Source organism: Pongo abelii, chromosome 4 (assembly GCF_028885655.2).
Source record: "Pongo abelii isolate AG06213 chromosome 4, NHGRI_mPonAbe1-v2.0_pri, whole genome shotgun sequence".
Taxonomy (NCBI): Eukaryota; Metazoa; Chordata; class Mammalia; order Primates; family Hominidae; genus Pongo; species Pongo abelii.
This window is the reverse complement of record NC_071989.2, coordinates 28,969,961-28,989,887: the sequence shown is the minus strand read 5'-3', so window position 1 is coordinate 28,989,887 and position 19,927 is coordinate 28,969,961. Positions and strand designations below refer to the sequence as shown.

General features: G+C 38.1%; 1 pseudogene; it reads left to right on the top strand.

Annotated features, from left to right (window-relative positions):
- Positions 1-286: 286 nt before the first annotated feature.
- On the top strand, positions 287-19,535 carry LOC134761500 (uncharacterized; annotated as a pseudogene).
- The last annotated feature ends 392 nt before the right edge of the window (positions 19,536-19,927 follow it).

Below are 19,927 nucleotides of genomic sequence, written 5' to 3'. Positions count from 1 at the left end.
ATTCAAGTAATTAGCACTGACTAAGAAGCAAACACAATTTCATTTTTGTTTGCTGTGATGGTTAATACTGAATGTCAACTTGATTGGATTGAGGATACAAAGCATTGATCCTGGGTGGGTTTGTGAGGGTGTTGACAAAGGAGATTAACATCTGAGTCAGTGGGCTAGGAAAGGCAGGCCCACTCTTAATCTGGATGGGCACTATCTAATCAGTTGCCAGCTCAGCCAGAATATAAAACAAGCAGAAGAAGGTGAAAAGACTAGACTGGCTTAGCCTCCCAGCCTACATCTTTCTCTCATGCTGGATGCTTCCTGCCCTCAAACACCAGACTCCAAGTTCTTAAGCTTTGGGACTCAGACTAGCTTCCTTGCTCTGTGGCTTATAGACAGCCTATTGTGGGAACTTGTGTTCATGTGAGTTTATATATATATATATACATATATTTCATTAGTTATGTCCCTCTAGAAAACCCTGATTAATACAGATTTTGGTACAAAAAGTGGTTTTAGAGCAACAGAATATTAAGGATGGAGTTCTTTCATAGGTTTTGGGGTTTCTGGAGCTGGCTGCTTAATATGATAAGACCCCAAACTGCTAATGACTCTACTTCTAATAGTATGCAGAATACTGATAGTACTTGAGATGAATTATTTAGAGAGTTATGCAAAATAAATCCATTCAACACATCTGGTTCACCACTTGTGAGAGGCAAGGAGTTCAGTGACTCTATATATAACACTTTTGACTATATGTGGAGAATGAAGGAAGATAATGAAGTTGGTTGGTTGCTCCCAAGTTCACTGTACAAAGTGATGGAAGAAAATGATGAACTCAGGGATTCTAACTCCTGGCTTCCAAAGCAGATACTGAGTCTCAAATCTCCTAAAATTGCCTTTAATGAGAGTCTTTTCTCCTGTAGAGAAAAAGCTGAAATTATGAAAAAGCAGACACAAGCTCTTATCATTCGAGTTGCTGACCTGCAATAAAAGGTGCATGCACAGCCTTGACAGGTATCTACTGTTAAAGTGAGGTCATTGATTGGAAAAGAATGAGACCCTACAACTTGGAATGGAGATATGTGGTAGGACTCTGAAGAAGCTGGGGACACTAAGTTTGTAAACTCTGATGAGACTTTTTCACCAAACGAAACAGATTCCCCATCCCCAGAAGTGGCAACATCACCTCCCCGACCCATACTTCCATCAGCTTTTCCACCTTTGTGTGAGGAGATAAACCGTGTGCTGCCTGAGGCAACAGTGATGGCCTCCCGTGAGGCAGTTGCCAGGCAAGTTGATGTTGATTCTCCTCAAGACCCACCCCCAACACTGCTGTTTACTTCTAGGCCTATAACTAGACTAAAGTCCTAACAGGCCCCCTAGAGGTGAGGTTGAGAGTGTGACCCATGAGAAGGTGGACTACACTGTAAAAGAACTGCTGGAGTTCTCTAATTTATATAAACAGAAATCTGGAGAACAGGCAAGGGAATGGACATTAAGAGTGTGGAATAATGGTGGAAGGAACATAGACTTGGATCAGGCTGAATTTATGGATTTGGGCCCACTAAGTAGAGACTCTGCATTTAATGTTGCAACTTGAGGAGTTAAAAGAGGTTCTAATAGTTTATTTGATTGGTTAGCTGAAATACGGATTAAAAGATGGCCTACTGTGAGCTAGCTGAAAATGCCTGATCTACCCTAGGTTAATGTAGAGGAAGGAATCCAAAGGCTTAGGGATATTGGGATGGTGGAGTGAATTAGTCACTTCAGACATACTCCTCCAAGCTGGAATGGTCCAGAAGACCAATGCTTTGTGAAATAGATTTGTCAGGGCAGCACCTTCATCTTTGAAGAGCCCTGTAATTGCTCTTCTCTGTATGCCAGATGAAACAGTGAAAACCACAGTCATGCAACTACAAAATTGAAATACAATGGAATAATTGGATCTTGAGGTGGCAGGGGCCAAGTGCTGGCACTCAACCATCAAAGACAAGGTGGGTGTATCTACCACAATGGTCAGCAGAGGCAAAGCGGCAATCAGAACAGCCTGACCCGTGTAGAGCTTTGGCATTGGCTAATTAATCAGAGTGCTCCTAGAAGTGAAATTGATAGGAAGCCTACTGCATTCCTAGTTAATTTATATAAGAAGAAAACTTCCAGGCCAAGTGGACAAAAGACTAACTTGAATTATAAAAGCAGAGAATCACAGCCCCCCAATCAATTTTCAGACTTGAGCCAGTTTACAGGTGCCGAACCCCTTGAATGAAGGGGAGGCCAGGTCCCCACGAAGAAGGACCCCACTACACTGCAGACAATTTATGCTGCATATCTTTCTCCCATCCTTCCCCAAGAGCAACTCTGGCTTTACACAGGGTAACTGTGCGTTGGGGAAAGGGAAATGATCAGAGATTTCAGGGACTACCGGAGAGTGGCCCTGAGCTGACGTTGATTCCAGGGGACCCAAAATGTCATTGTGGTTCTCCAGTTAAAGTAGGGGCTTATGAAGATCTGGTAATTAATGGAGTTTTTGCTCAGATTTGACTTAAAATAGGTTCAGTGGGTCCCTGGACTCACTCTGTGTCCTTTTCCCCAGAATACATAATTCGCATAAACATACTTAGCAGCTGGCAGAACCCCTATATTGGCGCCCTGACTAGTAGGGTGATGGCTATTATGTGATAAAGTCCAAATGGAAACCATTAGGACTGCCTCTTCTTAGAAAAATAGTGAATCAAAAACAACATCGCATCATTGGAGGGATTCCAGAGATTAGTGCCACCATCGAAAACTTGAAGCACACGGGGGGTGATTCCTACCACATCCATGTTCAACTCCCCTGTTTAGCCTGTGGAGAAGACAGATGGATCTTGGAGAATGACAGGGGATTATTGTGAACTTAACCAAGTGGTGACTGCAAGTGCTGTACCAATGTGGTTTCATTGTTTGAGAAAGTTATCACATCTCCTGGTACCTGATATGCATCTCTTGATCTGGCAAATGCCTTTTTATGTTTCTGTCTATAAAGTCTACCGTAAGCAATTTGCCTTCAGTTGGCAAGAGCAGCAATATATGTTTACTGTCTTACCTCAGGGGTATATTAAATATCTGGCTTTGTGCTATAATGTTATTGGGAGAGACCTTGATTGCTTTTCGCTTCCACAAGATATCACACTGGTCCATTACATTGATGACATTATGCTGATTGGAGCCAGTGAGGTAGCAAACACACTAGACTTATTGGTGAGACATTTGTGTGTCAGAGGATGGGAAATAAATCAAACTAAAATCCAGGAAACATCTACCTCAGTAAAATTTCTAGGGGTCCAGTAGTGTGGGGCCTGTTGAGATATTCCTTCTAAGGTGAGAGGTAAGTTGATGCATTTGGCCTCTGCAAAACCAAAAAGGAGGCACAACACCTAGTAAGCTTATTGGGATTTTGGAGGTAACACATTCCTCATTTGGATGTGTTACTTTGGCCCATTTATTGAGTGACCTGAAAGGCTGCCAGTTTTAAGTGGGGTCCAGAACAGGAGAAGGCTCTGCAACAGGTCCAGACTACTATGCAAACTGCTCTGCCACTTGGGCTAAAGACCCAGCATATTCAACGGTGCTTGAGGTGTCAGTGGCAGATAGGGATGCTGTCTGGAGCCTTTGGCAGGCCCCCATAGGTGAATCACAGTGGAGACCTCTAGGATTTTGGAGCAAGGCCCTGCCATCTTCTGCAGATAATTACTCTCATTTTGAGAGACAGCTCATGGCCTGTTACTGGGATTTGGTGGAAACTGAACGTTTGACTATGGGTCACGAAGTCACCATGCGACCTGACCTGCCTATCATGAACTGGGTGCTTTCTGACCCATCTAGCCATAAAGTGGGTCATGCACAGCAGCATTCCATCATCAGCTGGAAGTGGTATATATGTGATTATGCTCGAGCAAGTTCTTAAGGCTCAAATAAGTTACATGAGGAAATGATTCAAATGCCCATGGCCTTCACTTCTGCCACCCTGCCTTCTCTCCCCCAGCCTGCACTGATGGCTTCATGGGGAGTTCCCTATGATCAGTTGGCAGAGGAAGAGAAGACTAGGGCCTGATTCATAGGTGTTCTGTACGATATGCAGGCACCACTTAAAAGTGAACAGTTGCAGCACTATGGCCCCGTTCTAGGACATCCCTGAAGGACAGTGGTGAAGGGAAATCTTCGCAGTGGGCAGAATTTCGACCAGTGCACCTGCTTGTGCACTTTGAATGGAAGGAGAAATGGCCAGATGTGTGATTATGTACTGATTCATGGGCTGTAGCCAATGGTTTGGCTGGATGGTCAGGGACTTGGACAAAGCATGATTGGAAAATTGGTGACAAAGAAATCTGGGGAAGAAGTATGTGAATGGACTTCTCTGAGTGGTAAAAAAACTGAAGATATTTGTATCCCATGTGAGTGCTCACCAACGGATGATCTTAGCAGAGGATAATTTTAATAATCAACTGGATAGAATGACTCATTCTGTGGACACCAGAATGAGTGTCAACCTCTTTTCCCAAGCCAACTCTGTCATCACCCAATGGGCCTATGAAAAAAGTGGCCATGGTGGCAAGGATGGATGTTACACATGGACTCAGCAACATGGACTTCCACTCACCAAGGCTGATCCCGGCTATAGCCACTTTTATGTGCCCAATTTGGCAGCAGCAGAGACCCACACTGAGCCCTCAATATGGCAACATTCCTCGAGGTGATCAGCCAGATGTATGGTGGCAGCTTGATTATTTTGGACCTCTTCCATCATGGAAAAAGCAGAGGTTTGTCTTCACTGGAATAGACATTTACTCCGGTATAGGTTTGTCTATCCCGTATGCAATGCTTCTGCCAAGACTACCATCCCTGGACTAATGGAATGCCTTATCCCCACCGTCATGGTATTCCATATAGCATTGCCTCTGACCAAGGCACTCACTTTATGGCTAAATAAGTGTGGCAGTGGACTCATGCTCATGGAATTCACTGGTCTTACCATGTTTTCCATCAACCTAAAGCAGCCGGGTTGATGGAACGGTGGAATGGCCTTTGGAAGTAACAAGTACAACAACAACTAGGTGACAATACTTTGCAGGACTGGGTCAAAGTTCTCCAGAAGGCCGCATATACTCTGAATCCATGTCCAAAATATGGCATCGCTTCTCCCGTAGCCAGGATTCATGGGTCTAGGAATAAATGAGTGGAAATGGAAGCGCCACCACTCGCCATCACCCTGAGTGATCCACTAGCAAAATTTTTGCTTCCTGTTTCTGTGTCATTATGTTCTGCTGGCCAAGAGGTCTTAGTTCCAGAGGAAGGAATGCTGCCAACAAGAGACACAACGACTGCATTAAACTAGGAGTTAAGATTGCCACCTGGACACTTTGGGCTCCTCCTACCTTTATGTCAACAGGCTAAGAAAGGGTTTACAGTGTTGGCTGGGGTAACTGACCTAGACTATCAAGATGATATCAGTCTGCTACTCCACAATGGAGGTAAGGAACAGTATGCATGGAATACAGGACATCCCTTAGGGCAGCTCTTAGTATTACCGTGCCCTGTGATTAAGGTCAATGACAAACTACAACAGCCCAATCCAGGCATGACCACAATGACCCAGACCCTTCAGGAATGAGGGTTTGGGTCACTCCACCAGGAAAAAACAAACAAACAAACAATCAAACAAACAAAATCCCATGATCTGCTGAGGCGCTTGCTGAAGGCAAAGGTAATAGAAAATGTGTAATAGAAGAAAGTAGTAATCAATGCCACCTATGACCACATGACAAGTTGCAGAAATGAAGATGTAATTGTCATGAGTATTTCTTTTTTCTTTTGTTAAAAACATGTTTGTGCATGTATACACTGGTACTAAGAAAATATCTTCATTTTCTTTTCTTTTTTCTTTATCATGTGAAGTAAGATTTATTGACTTTATTTAAGCATTTAAGTGTTGTTAACTTTATGTAATAGCATGTGGTTTGGGGATTGGTGGATTTTCACTTGTAGGAAAGATAGTTGTATTATATTAGGCGTAATTTTGACCTTATTGTTGTCCTTATTTAAAGATTATGTATGATCTCAGGAGATGTGTATGGGTTCACATTGACAAGGGGTAGACTTGTGATGGTTAATACTGAGTGTCAACTTGATTGAAGGATGGAAAGTATTGATCTTGGGTCTGTCTGTGAGAGTGTCGTCAAAGGAGATTTACATTTGAGTCAGTGGGCTGGGAAAGGCAGACCCACTCTTAATCTGGGTAGGCACAATCTAATCAGTTGCCAGCGCAACCAGAATAAAAAGCAGGCAGAAGAACATGAAAGGCTAGCCCGGCTTAGCCTTCCAGCCTACATCTTTCTCCCATGCTGGATGCTCCCTGCCCTCGAACATCAGACTCCAAGTTCTTCAGCTTTGGGACTCAGACTGGCTTCCTTGCTCCTCAGCTTGCAGACAACCTATTGTGGGACCTTGTGATTGTGTGAGTTAATACTCCTTAACAAACACACCTCTCTCTATATGTAAATATATATATCCTATTAGTTCTGCCCCTCTAGAGAGCCCTGACTAATACATTTACATGTATTAAAGTTAAAAATTATACTTTTAAATAAAATCCCTGTTAATGATTTTTCTAAAAAGTAATTCAAATGCATTTGAAGTAAATGAAAATTAAATCTTTTGCCCAAGACACTAAGGCAAACCTTCAAGAGATAAGTAAATAAATAGAAAGCTCTTAAGACTTTTAGTGGATTCACCAGAAGGAAAGAAAGAAAGAGAAATGATAGATGATACACGGATGGATGGATAGATAGATAGATAGATAGATAGATAGATAGATAGATAGATAGATAGTGACAGACTATAAGAGCAAATACAAATTAAAAATAGGAAGCTTAATTTTTCTTATTGGAAATAAAGGGAGAGACTTCCCACCTCCCATTTGCTAGAGAATTTACTTTATAAACTTAATAATTCTAAGTTCTTTCTCTGTCTCTTTCTCAAGGACTCGAAAACCATCTCTTTGAAATATCACCATCAAGGATGATAGTGCCCCTACCTCCCAGTTCCTGTGACAGGTAGGGGCCTAAGTTCTGTAGGCACTCTCCTCAAGTTGCAACACTTCTCCTGTCACAAATATATATGAGAAGTTTATTTTTCCTGTGCATAAATCCAATTAGCAAAGGCAGATGGCCTCCTGAATTACCAGGTGCATCTAAGACAAACTATGTGTGACAAATGGTGCTGTCAAGTACTCTTAACTTGAGCACTAGTTATGTTTATGCTGAGAACATGTATGTAATGGGCTGTATCTGCCTGCCTATATAAAAGGGGGAGGTATCTTTCTGTCTTTGCAATCTCTTAGCATCATATTCTGGTTTACTGTTTATTCAATAATAAAACTGTTTCCTTTCTCTTTTTATTTTTGTGAAGAGGTTTCTTTAGTTGGCAGGAGATGTAGTTTTTATTTATATTTCCCCAGCAATGTGCATATATGTATATGTGTATGTTTATGTGAGATGATATTGCACACATGGATCTAATCATCAAAAAAGTATCATAAAGTACTTGGCTCTGAGGATATAACGGTAACAAAAAAGACAAAATCCTTGTTAAACTACATATGCTCTAGAGAAAACAGACCCAAAATAAAATATGTAATAGTACATGGATAGCAATAAGTACATGGAGAAAAAAATAAAACAAGGAATAAAGAGAGACAGCGATTGCCTCATTAGACTGTTAGAAATTGTAAATGGTGTGGTCAGAATCCGGCTCACTGTGAAATGTGGTATTTGAGGAAAGACTTAAATGAAGAAAGACATATACAGATGTATCAAGCAGAAGTAAATACCAAGCAGAGAGAAGATTGTCCAGAACCTGAGATAGGAAAATGCCTAGCATCCTTGAAAATAGCAAGGCCAGCAGAGATAACGAGGGAAAGACAGAGATACTGGGAGGGAACAGAGGCAAATTTAATGTGGCTTTGTTAATATGGCTGAAATGCTTATACCAATTTAGGTTCTTAAAACAGTGTTTAGGAGATTCTTAAAATTCCTATTTCCTATCATCAACATAAGGATAGTGTTGAATAATAGTCCCTAAATAGAAATTGTATCATTTTTGTTTGTTTGTTTCACCAATCTATTTGGGGAAAATCACATTTTTATGGCTTTTATAAAATCAAGTTTGAGCACGTTTTATAGGTATTTTGGGTTTGTATAATTCTTGTATGTTTGTTGGAAGACTTTGTTCATTAATCTATTGAGATCCTGACTTCTTCTTAATTAATCACAAAGAAAAATATTAAGAGGTGGGAATTATCAGACATTGACCAAAACATTAGGTGTTTTCTGACATTTGAAATATCAGAAAGGAACTGTGCAAATTCTATATTATTAATTTTCATTTTCAATCTATATTTTCTCTGTATATTTTCTGTAAATAAAGTTAGTGTTTAAATTTTAATTTAAAATAGGCGAATTAGCATGTGTTAAAAGTTTAGTTTGATAATTGTCCTTGGATTTCTGGACAAGTTGCTAATATTTAGATTAATTTTAATCGTGATTGATTGTCTCTGAAATCATCTTTTTGGTTGAAAATAGCTGTTCACACAGAGAAAGAGAAAGCTCTGATGGTTAATCACCAGCCACAAACACTTGTGAGCTTTTTTTCACTCTTAAGAGCAGCAAAAGCAATAGAACTCACATGCCCACACTAGGAAAGAATTAAAATGAGGACAATCAGCCTATTTCTTCGGATGAACAGAAAACCACCATTTTTCAAATTAGTTAACAAAACAATATTTCTGTCTAACTTTTTACATTTACCTCAACTTTGGGGCTTCCTTTTCCAGAAAGAAAAATACACACACACACACATACATATAAATATATATATACATGTATATACACACATATATATGTACTTTTTTCTACTTCTCAGGAAATAGGCATGACAGTTTTTACTCTGCTATTTTGATGAAACTCCCCATGCATTAGGTTTTGCAAAATTACACCTAGGTACTCACTGTATGTAATTAATGCACAGCGTTTTTGAAACTCTTGTTAGCACATCATCTTTCACTTGGGACTTGCTGGCCTACCCTGTACTACCCACCATTGCGTAGCTCAGAAGGATGACAGATAGATGTAAAAATTCCAGAAAGAAGTTTTCTCAAAAGAACATTTTATTTGTAAGAGGTACCATTTGAGTTACAATAAAGCATTCTTGATTTTGCTGATCTGATATTTACTGCTTTTTCACAAAATCAAAGAAGTCTGTGTCAATGTCCTTATCAAATATCATTGCATCATATATACATGGTATGCATGCTGCCATGGCATATTTGTGGCATATATGTTAGAGGCTTGATTTTTACATTTAGGTTGTTGATATGAAATCAATGATAGACCAAACCTGCCCTAATTTAAACATGGAGAAACAAAGTACAATGAACAGAGTTCTCAGCATCCTAAGATGTATGAAAAAAATATAGCAGTGATGAGGTCCAGGACAACAAGTGAAGTAAGGAGCTATCTCAATGTAATGGTAGAAATATTCAGTGTATTCCACTAGAAGAGTTCAAGTTCTCAACCTGCATGGTTGAGTTTAATTTGTGCAAATCATCAATATTGAGTCCTTTCTCTTGGAGACCACAGCACAAACAATAGAAATTTGAGTTTGATTTAGCATTAGTGAAATAGATTGTGTCATATGTATGCATTTATAATAAGAAACATGGGATATTTAGATAAATATTTCACTTGTATTGCCTACACTAAAATAGCCTGCTAATTGTAAAAGATAGGGTAGGACAAATAATTTTTCTCTATAGCCCCTAACTGACTTTGTCCCCTACAGCTCTTTCTCCCACCACCTCTTGGACATACGTGTAGGCCTTAACTGTTCCTCTAACCTTCTTGACAATATCTAAATTGCCCAATGATGCTATTCCATAAGGTCAGATTCTCCCTCTTCCAAGAACCATCCTTGCCTAAATATTCTCCAAAACTAGGAAAACTTAGACTTACTTAATCCTGCTAATACCCTATAAATCTTTCCTACATCTGTGCCCAAATTAGAACTATCTTGTAGAATCTTCAAATAAAAGCTTTGACTGTCTTCCACATAAAAATAAAAACAATGTATAGTTTTTATTTAGAAAAGTAATATTTAAATAATCAAAACATAGAAATAATAATACAAAATGTAAAACTTAACATGTGAAGAGCGTATGGAAGTCCCCTACCTGAGTGCAGTGAAACCTTATTTTGAAATCGACAAAGACAATTTGTAATTCCAGGGTATTAACTATTATGCTGATTTGTGTTTCATTTTCAGAATAGAAATTACCTAGAGCTATCATTCTGGACTATTCTGAAGTTGATTGCTACATGAAATAAAGGGTTGTTGATATGTTAAACAAACAACAACAAAAACAATGCAAAAAACCCACATGTCTACCACATGATCCACATGATCTTCTTATATCCAGGGTCACACTCTGGAAATATTTTTAATTGGTGTTAAATCTTTCTTTTTCATATTTCCCAGCAGAAACCTGTTCAAGCTTTTCTTGTCAAAAAGCATTGTTAATGATCTCTGGTTTCAGCCAATTGCTTTCAAGCTACTCAGAAACTGCCAAATATATCATTTGAAATTTGTCTCAAAATTTAATATGCATATAATTCACATTATATGGGATTGTTATTAAATTGAAGATTTCATTTTGCTAGTCTAGGTGTATCTCAATTTTCTGCATTTCTAACAAACTTCCAAATGATGCCAATGCTTCTAGAGCGCTGGCCTTATTTTTAAGGCTTTACTTGGACAGAACTATTCAGCTCAATTTCACAAATACACTCCTAATAGTCATGTCCCAGAATTCTAGTAGGCATCTGGGAACCTGCTTCCTCACCATATTCTCTTTTGCCCAGCTTCCTCTGCCTTCCTGATAGTTTCCATTTTCCTATGGGTTTTCATGCTTTCTTCCTTTTACACCTACTATTGATGCCTGCGTAATGTGACACCTCCACTTAACAAACTGGAAATTTGTTAATTATTTCACACTGAGACAGTTAGTTATATTTGCATCTGTATTTGCACAGAATACTATACCTCACTTTTATCATCATGCATTGTACTAGTCAGTTCCTTGACCAGGAATGTTTGAATTAATTGTAGTATTCTTCAAATTTAGGAAAACATTTGGTGTAAGCCAAGATAACATAAACATTTATGTTTAAATTTTTACTAATTTATGTGTTCGCTAAATGAAAAATAAAGTAAAGAGAGAAAATGGAAATGGGATTTTAGAGATGAAAACAATGGAGTTTGTTATTTTTAAAGTATACCCTACAAATGCTCATTTTCAATTTTACCTAAAGTGTCTAAAGTTAATTTTACCCTGAGTTGTCTAGGCAATATGTGATATTCATCTCTATAGTTAGATTTTACCCTGACTCCACATTTCAACTCTTTTTCTATTAGCTCAGGGAATGTTCAAGCTATCTTATGAAATAGGGATAGATGAATTAAAGGGACTCCCGGACTTTGATAATAAAGAAGAATAACCAGCTTGCACAAGAATAGTAATAGGCTTGCTCAAAATCAAATCTGCATTTTAATAAGATCCCGATACAATGTGAATTAAAGTTGATGGTGACAGCCAATCATTTTATGGTGGTCATTCATCTTCCACAATTTCAGAGCTCTTCCTGCTTCACAAAATGAGGGGAAATGCCTCTTGGGAAGATGAAGAGATTCACCAAATGAAATAAGTAGAATTGAAGAAAATAGAATGGAATGCAGAATTTCCACATGCCTGTAAAACCGATCACTTCACATACCATTGCCAGGCTAAACCGCATAGTTACCACCTATGCATCTAAATAATTTCAGTCTGTTTCTCAATCATAAAATTGATCTTTATCCGAAAATATTTTGTTGGCTAGTGTCTTACATTATTAAAGTGACAGTTTGAAAATCAGGTTAACTACAGAATTGAGGACATTATAGTCAACTTACACTCCTCCTTTGAGGACTGTTTTACTCTTGCCCTTGTGTTTCAAACACCTTGCCAAACCCCATTCTTCGTGAATAAGAAAGTATATTGAGAGGAATCACCCGCGAAGTATAATAATAAAACGATCTTTAAATACATGCGAACACCCAATAGTCTTTGATTCTCAGGTCTGCTCCAGGGAAGCTAATAACTGGAAATGAAGTAGATTTAGACAACTTTTTTTAAAAATAGCACTAAGCATCAAGTGTTTAGATTCTTGAACTAGACATCAGTTTATTGCTCTTTCAAACTTCTTTGCTATTGACAACAACAAAACATACAGATTTGAAAAACATTTATTTAGATATTAACTGCATTCTTACAAAGTCAATGACACAAGAATCTATACAATAACAAAAGAATTTCTGCCTTGGTAAAAATAAAATATGCTTTTTTTCAATGCAAATAATGTAAATGTTCCCTACAAGAAACCATTGAATTGCTTCTCTTTAAGCAGCAGGGCTGAGTACTGAAACATGATTTTAGCTTCTAATATTGCATTATGCATTTTTCTCATGTATATTATAATGTTAAATTCATACAATGAAATCATAAAATATATCATTTAATTAATCTTCATTGTATCGTTAATTAATTTTAAAATTCTAAAATTGTTTTACTGAGTTTTTACCTTCTCTTGTCATTTCTGTTAAATACAGGGACAAACAATGGAATTTAGAGAGGGACATATTTAAATCTTGGCATTGCTCGCTTATTCTCGGGCAACCCAGTTTTAATCTTCAATTTTCATTTTACTCATCTGTGAGATGAACACATGATTACATACAGAATATTTGTTTGGATTAAACAAGCTAATGAATGTAAAACACCTATTAAATGTTTATTTTATGGGCATTCTAAAATAGCACTTGGTGTTATTCCTATTACTTTTACTACTAAACTAATGTATTTTCATGATTATTAAAAATTCACAAGCACTGTTCAAGGTCTTTCAAGTATTTTGATAAACTTGATCAATAAGCTTACCCTTCAAAGTCATAATAGAACAGTAGTTTACTATTCAAAGTCATAATAGAACAGTAGTTTAATGAATGGATGCTGATATCGAGCATATATTCAAGTTTCTAGTACTCTATATGTTAGTTCAAATTTTTAGTCTATGTTTTCTCAACTGCGTGCATTTATACATATATGATTACATCATAACACTTTTTGGCATGGAGTTAATTTGAAATTAACATGGAAAAATTTAGCAGAGAACATAAAGTACTGTTTCTCTTGCCTGTCTCCCCCATTATGAGAGATATATAGTCCTTATTCAAAAGCTGGGAATAATGACTTCATTCCTCCTCCGTGTTTATTATATACTACACTGTTCTTGCAGGTAGGTCGCAAAAAGGGGTTAGGCTTCGCTCTCCCTCTAGTAAAGTGATCTCCATCTTCTAGATTAAGATACACAAAATTTCCACAAATGTGGCAAGGTGATGGCTTGATTACAGCAATGGGAATTTTTTATTCAAATAATGTCTGAATGTTTGTCTGCCGGGGTCACTGGGCACACAGATGATATATGAAAGCAACTTCTCACCTGGATACTGGGCTCCCCACTGGCAACCTTCTAGGCAGGCCCCTTCTACATAGCTGACGCACCTCCTGGGCACTTGTAAAATGTTCCATAAAAATGCCACCCTTTTAATTCACTAGAACTATTTGTCCAGTATCTCATTCTTGGACCCCTCTTCAGGGTTAAGGACCTTTCCTGCTTTCCCTTTCTTTCTGGACATTTTCAGCTTATTAGCTACAATCCATTTACCCCTCTCGACCAAAGTCACAGGCTGATCTTCTGTCTATCATCTGCCTGATATCCAATCAGGAGAAAATTTAACATATAAAAATTAGAGTCCAACCGCAGCTAATATGCAACCTGTAAGCTGATGGTACTAGACATTTAAATATCTAGTGTTGGCATTAATAAATGTTAAAATATTGACATTATCAGATATTAAGATATCAAAACCCTTCCATACTTGCTATGTGGCCACTACAGCTTAAATACTGCTTGTCTCTTCTGCTGCTATAGAATTTTACCTGGAACCCCCTCTCCCCAAATATCTCCATGATCCAGAAACTAAATGATCAATGCTTGGCACAGTAGAAGCTTTCTAGGATTTCATGCCAATGCCATGGCCAGTATCTGTGATTGACAATTTCATGTGCTCTAAGTGGTGTCATTGTTCACTTCTAACAGGGGAGGGAAAAGAGATGTCAGAGGTTATGGACGTTGCAGAGCTTTGCTTCAAACCTGGTCAGCCCTGAATGTCTTACTCCCAACAAACAGTACCTCCTGTCTGGCCAGAAGAATCTGTTTTAGTCTAACTAAATGTAACATTCTTATTAACAATTATGTGACTTAATTCATAATAAAGATATGGAATATATACTAATCTTAGGCCTCGTTTTAAACATTATAGCAATGTTATGCAATTTTTAGCTTAGCAGCCAGTAGAAGCTTTCACATAATAATGAAAATCATTGATGTTAAAAGTAATTCTCTACATATCAAAAGTAAAAGACTTGTTTCTATCAATAAATAAGAAGTCATTGGAAGAGCTTGATGTTATTTTCTAGGAAACACTGTGGTCTAGATAGGGGCACTGCTCAGAAAAAGACAACTGCATTAATAATTTAAAAGCAAAACAAAACAAACAAAATAAATACCTCAGCAAACATTTCTAAGATATATAAAATTTTTAGAACTATTTTTGAAAGATTTAGTAAACTGTATGCACTAAACACAACTTTGATAAGCAGCTATATATATTTAAATATTGATCTATATTAAAAATTAAATGGTATGTGAATATATATTATATGATGTTTTAAAACACTTTGCTAAATATCACTCTGGAGGTATTATAAAAAACAAATCCCCCATCCATGCAAGGAGGGCTCTATTTAGAACAAGAATGGTCTTGATGCTTCTCAAGAAGAAGTTGGTAATGTAATTTTTTCCCGGAATATACTGTGCTATTTTTATACTATATACAAAAGGTACTTCTTATAATACCTCTATGAAAATATTGTTTCTCTATCAAAATAACTTAAATATGCTTTTCCTGCTGAATTTGTTTCATTGGTTCTTCTTTAGCCATGTTATTATTTAATGTTTCTGTCTTCTCCCAAAATTCATATGCTGAAGCTTAATCCCCAATGGGAATGAGGTCTTCAGGAGGTGATTAGATCCTCATGAATGGGATTTGCTCCTTATAAAAGAGGTCCAAGGAGGATGCTCTAAGAGTGCATTATCTGTGAGGGAAGGACTCTTACCAGACAGGAAATCTGACAGTACCTTGATCTTGGATCTCCCAGCCTCTAGAACTGTGAGAAATAAATGTTTGTTGTTGATAAGCCACCCAGCCTCTGGTATCTTTGTTTTATCAGCCCCAAAAGGCTAAGCCAACTCAGTGAATGAATGGATGTGGTAACACAGTTCTTCCACATCTGTCCATCTTTTTCAAGTTGCTCCAAACCATGCTCCCTCTCACTGTGCGTTCCACATCCAAGTGCTCAACACTCTGATTTTCCAACCTTCCTGACTCCCACCCATTCTATATTCCTCTCACTCTGATTCCTTTAGGAATTCTAATGACTTGAACTTTTGGGTGTTATTAATTGATTTCTGATGGTAGCGTACCAATACTTTGAACACTTTTTTAATTAGAAATTTTAGGTTCAGGAATACATGTACAGGATTGTTATATAGGTAAACTGCATGTCACAGGGGTTTGGTGTACAGATTATTTTGTCACCAGGTAATAAACGTGGTGACCAATATGTATTTTTTCCTGATCCTTTCCCTCCTACCTTTTGCCCTGGTATCTCTTTTTCTCCTCTTCATGTTCATCTATTCTTGCTGTTTATCTCCCAGTTATAAGTGAGAACATGCAGTATTTGGTTTTCTGTTCCTGCATTAGTTTGCTTAGGATAATGGTGTACACCTCCCTCCATGTTGCTACAAAGGACATGATCTCTTTCTTTTTTATGGCTGCATAGTATTCTGTGGTGTATATATACCACAGTTTCTTTATCTAGTCTACTGGTGATTCCATGTCTTTGCTATTGTGAATAGTGCTGCAATAAATACACACATGCATGTGTCTTTATGATAGTTTTTAGCAGCTGTAAATAAAATGCCCTCCTTGCTAACTCTCTCAGCTTATATATTTATTTATTTATCTATTTATTTATTTATTTGAGACAAAGTCTTGTTCTGTCACCCAGGCTGGAGTGCAGTGGCACAATCTCAGCTCACTGCAACCTCCACTTCCCAGTTTCTAGTGATTCTCCTGCCTCAGCCTCCCAAGAAGCTGGGATTACAGACACATGCCATCACATCCAACTAATTTCTGCATTTTTAATAGAGACAGGGTTTCACCATGTTGTCCAGGCTGGTCTCGAACGCCTGACCTCAAATGATCCACCCACCTTGGCCTCCCAAAGTGCTGGGATTACAGGCATGAGCCACTGCACCTGGCCCCTCAGTTCATTTATTTATGATTTCCACATTCACATTGCCACAAAGGTCAGTTTGATATATATATATCATAAAAACACTAGAAAAAATAAGCTTTCAAATTAGTAAAATTTGTTTGAAACTGAAACAACAAACTATAACTATGACATAAGAGTAAGATGTTCTCTGCTCCAGAGAAAAACTAGGAATGGAGTCTGAGAGCCCTCAACTCTCAAATCTTTGACTGGGTCTTTGGTTAATGCTAGGGACTAAATTGTGTGTACCCAAAATTCATATGTTGAAGTCTTAACTCCCAGTAGTTATGACTATATTCAAAGATAGAGTCTTTAATAAAATAAGTATGTTTAACAAGGTAATATGGTTGGGACCTGATCCTTCATGACTGGTGTTTTTACAAAAGGAAATTAGGACACAGACATATTCTCATGAAGATGATGTGTATTATTCACATGCTGCTATGATAGAATAACACAGACCAGGAAGCTTAAACAACTGAAATTTACTTTCTCATAGTTCTGGAGGCTAGACGTTCAAGATCAAGATTCCATTAGACTTGGTTTCTGGTGAGGCCCCTCTTTCTGGCTTATAGATAACTGCCTTCTTACTATGTCCTCACATGGCTTCTTCTCTGTATGTGTGGAGAGAGATCTCTGGTACTACTTCTTTGTCTTATAAGAATTCCTATCTCATCAAGTTAGGACCCCATCTTTATAACCTCATATAACCTTAATGAGTTTTCTAAATGTCCTGTCACCAAATATAGTCACACTGGAGATTGAAGCTTCAACATATAAATTTTGAAGATACAATTTAGTCCAAGCACTATGTGAAGACACAAAGAAGGCATCTACAAGGCATGGAGGGAAGCCTCAGAAGAAATCAACCTTACTGACACCTTAATCTCGTATTTCTACTCTACCCAATTGTGAACAAATGAGTTGCTATTTTTTTTGAAGTTGCGTTAATGTGTTTTTTTTTTCCCTATAGAGTATGATATTTTGTCATCTTCAAAATATTACTTCCTGGTAAGTGACTGTCTCTCTCAGTCTTAACCAGTTGATGGAGATGGCAAAGATCTTGGATATCACCTGCCTTCTTATGCCAGCAAAGCAATCCCAAGTGTATCTCTACAACTACACTCTTTATCTAAATCTCACACATTAAAGTAATATTTTCCCTGCCTTAAATTATTCCAAAGCCAGCTCTCAGGCAACTAGAGACCACCTCTATAATTGAAAGACCCCATTTGGAGGCCCCTTTACCAAGGTTACTCATTTGAGTCCCTCCCTAGGCACCAGTGCCAAGCCCTTCTTATGGGGCCCATGTGTCTCTCCAATGTGTCTCAGTCCTCAGAAATTTCCAATTCCAAGCCCTTTCCCTTCTCCCTTTCTATGGCTCCTATGGTCAACAAATTGGAAGTAGCTTTTTGTTCAGAGATCTCTTGAGAGTGAGACAATTGTCTCTGTCTGCACTGATACATATGACTTTTGCTTAGTGCAGAACTGTGGTGAAAATGGAACATTTGGGAATTCAATACTTTTTCCTGTTTAGTCTCTTGCTTTTATACTATGGCAAAAAGCAATTAAAGGCTTGACTATTAGTTTGACTTGGGCTTATTGTCTTAATGGATTGACAACTTGTCACAATTTGACAATTGTGGCTGCACAATTTGCCTGAAACCTGACCTTTCAGTTCTCTCTGGCTCACCTCAGCTCTTGACAATAAAAAGGAAGATACAAGAGATATGTGACTCAAACTTCAGCCAAATTTCATCCCTGGTGCAAATAAAAAGTCACAATTTGGAAGAAGAAATTAGAGGGAAATGTCTAAGCCTTCTACTTGTGAATTTGCTTTCTTCATTCTGAGGCAGATGCCTTGAAAATCATGAGTACAGTTCAATTAATATTTCTGGTTGAAAGTAATAAATGCAGCTCTGGCTAGTGATCCAGTTGATTAAACATTTTACTAAATTAAAAAAATAAAAGAAAGCTTACAAAACCTTTAGTAGACTTAATTTAATAGCAACTGTTCAGAGACAACACTGGTTGCTGATGATCTGATGAGTACACTGGTCTGATCAGGAAATGTACTTGCTGCCACCAAGGACTGGTTGCTAAAAGTTTGCACCACTGTCTCTCTTGCTCTACAATTCCTACCTTGTAATTATTATAACTACCACAAACCCTAAGCAGAGAGAGAGAGAAAAACAGCAAGAGAGATGAGCTGTCAGTGCCTTCCTGCTTCTGATACCAGATTCTTGGTCAAAGTCAAGAGAAAATGTGTCTAATGTATGGAGTCTAGGAGTTTATGTAACAGGTAGCTAGGCATAAGTAGACCAGGAGATGGCTTTCCCCACTCACCAGGAATGTCAGATGATGGTTGGGCAATGATCACATTGCCCCTCTAAAAGTGGTAAGTTGGCAGCTGGTGTCAGGGAGAGGCCATTTCTTGATGGTCCACACCTGTTGCAATGAAGTGTTAATTGAACGCGGATGTCAGGGAGAAGCAACTTCCTGAGTATGTGCATTAAGAGATAAAATGGCAGAGCATGATCTTCCGGGGGCACTCCACGGGAAAAGGGAAGAAAGCCTCAGATGGGCATGCATACAACTTCCTAAACACACTGAATGTGCTCACCTCTCAAGTGTAAAGAGTGCACTACACATGTGGTCGGCCCATCCTAAGGGAAGAATCAACGGAAAGGAGCCAGCCTATAAGTCCTAGGATCAAAGTTAAACATTGCACTTGACCCTCACATGCCCACTTGGGTCTCTTCCAAGCATAGTTTCCCTCCTATCTGAAGCCTTTTTAAATAAATGTACACTTCTACTCCGAAAATGGCCTTGGTCTCTTTTTTTGCCTTATTCCCTTAGTCAAATTATTTCTTCTGAAGAGGCAAGAATTGAGGTTGCTGCAGACTTGTATGAATTTGCCACTGGTAACTTGGATACCTTCCACCAGTAACATTTAAGGCACATAACTGGGTATTCATAGTATCAGGGGCCTTGCAGTTGTGTGATTAAGACCACAGACTCTGATGCTGCACTGCCCATCTACCACACTGAAAAGTTGTCTGGACTTCTGCAAGTTTCTTAACCTCTCTGTACCTCAGACTCCTCATCTGTACAAAAAAAAAAAATTATATATCTATATATATAGTGGTCACCTCACAGGATTTTTTTGAAGAATAAATAATTTTAAATAAATAAAACACTTAATACATGAAACATGACTGCATTATTTTTACTCATTAATTTTAAATTGCAAGAGAGAAAAGGAGAAATGATTATCAAGCATTATTTGTTCCTATGAGGATGAGGTGGGATTTTGATATAAGCAAAACACAAACAACAAGG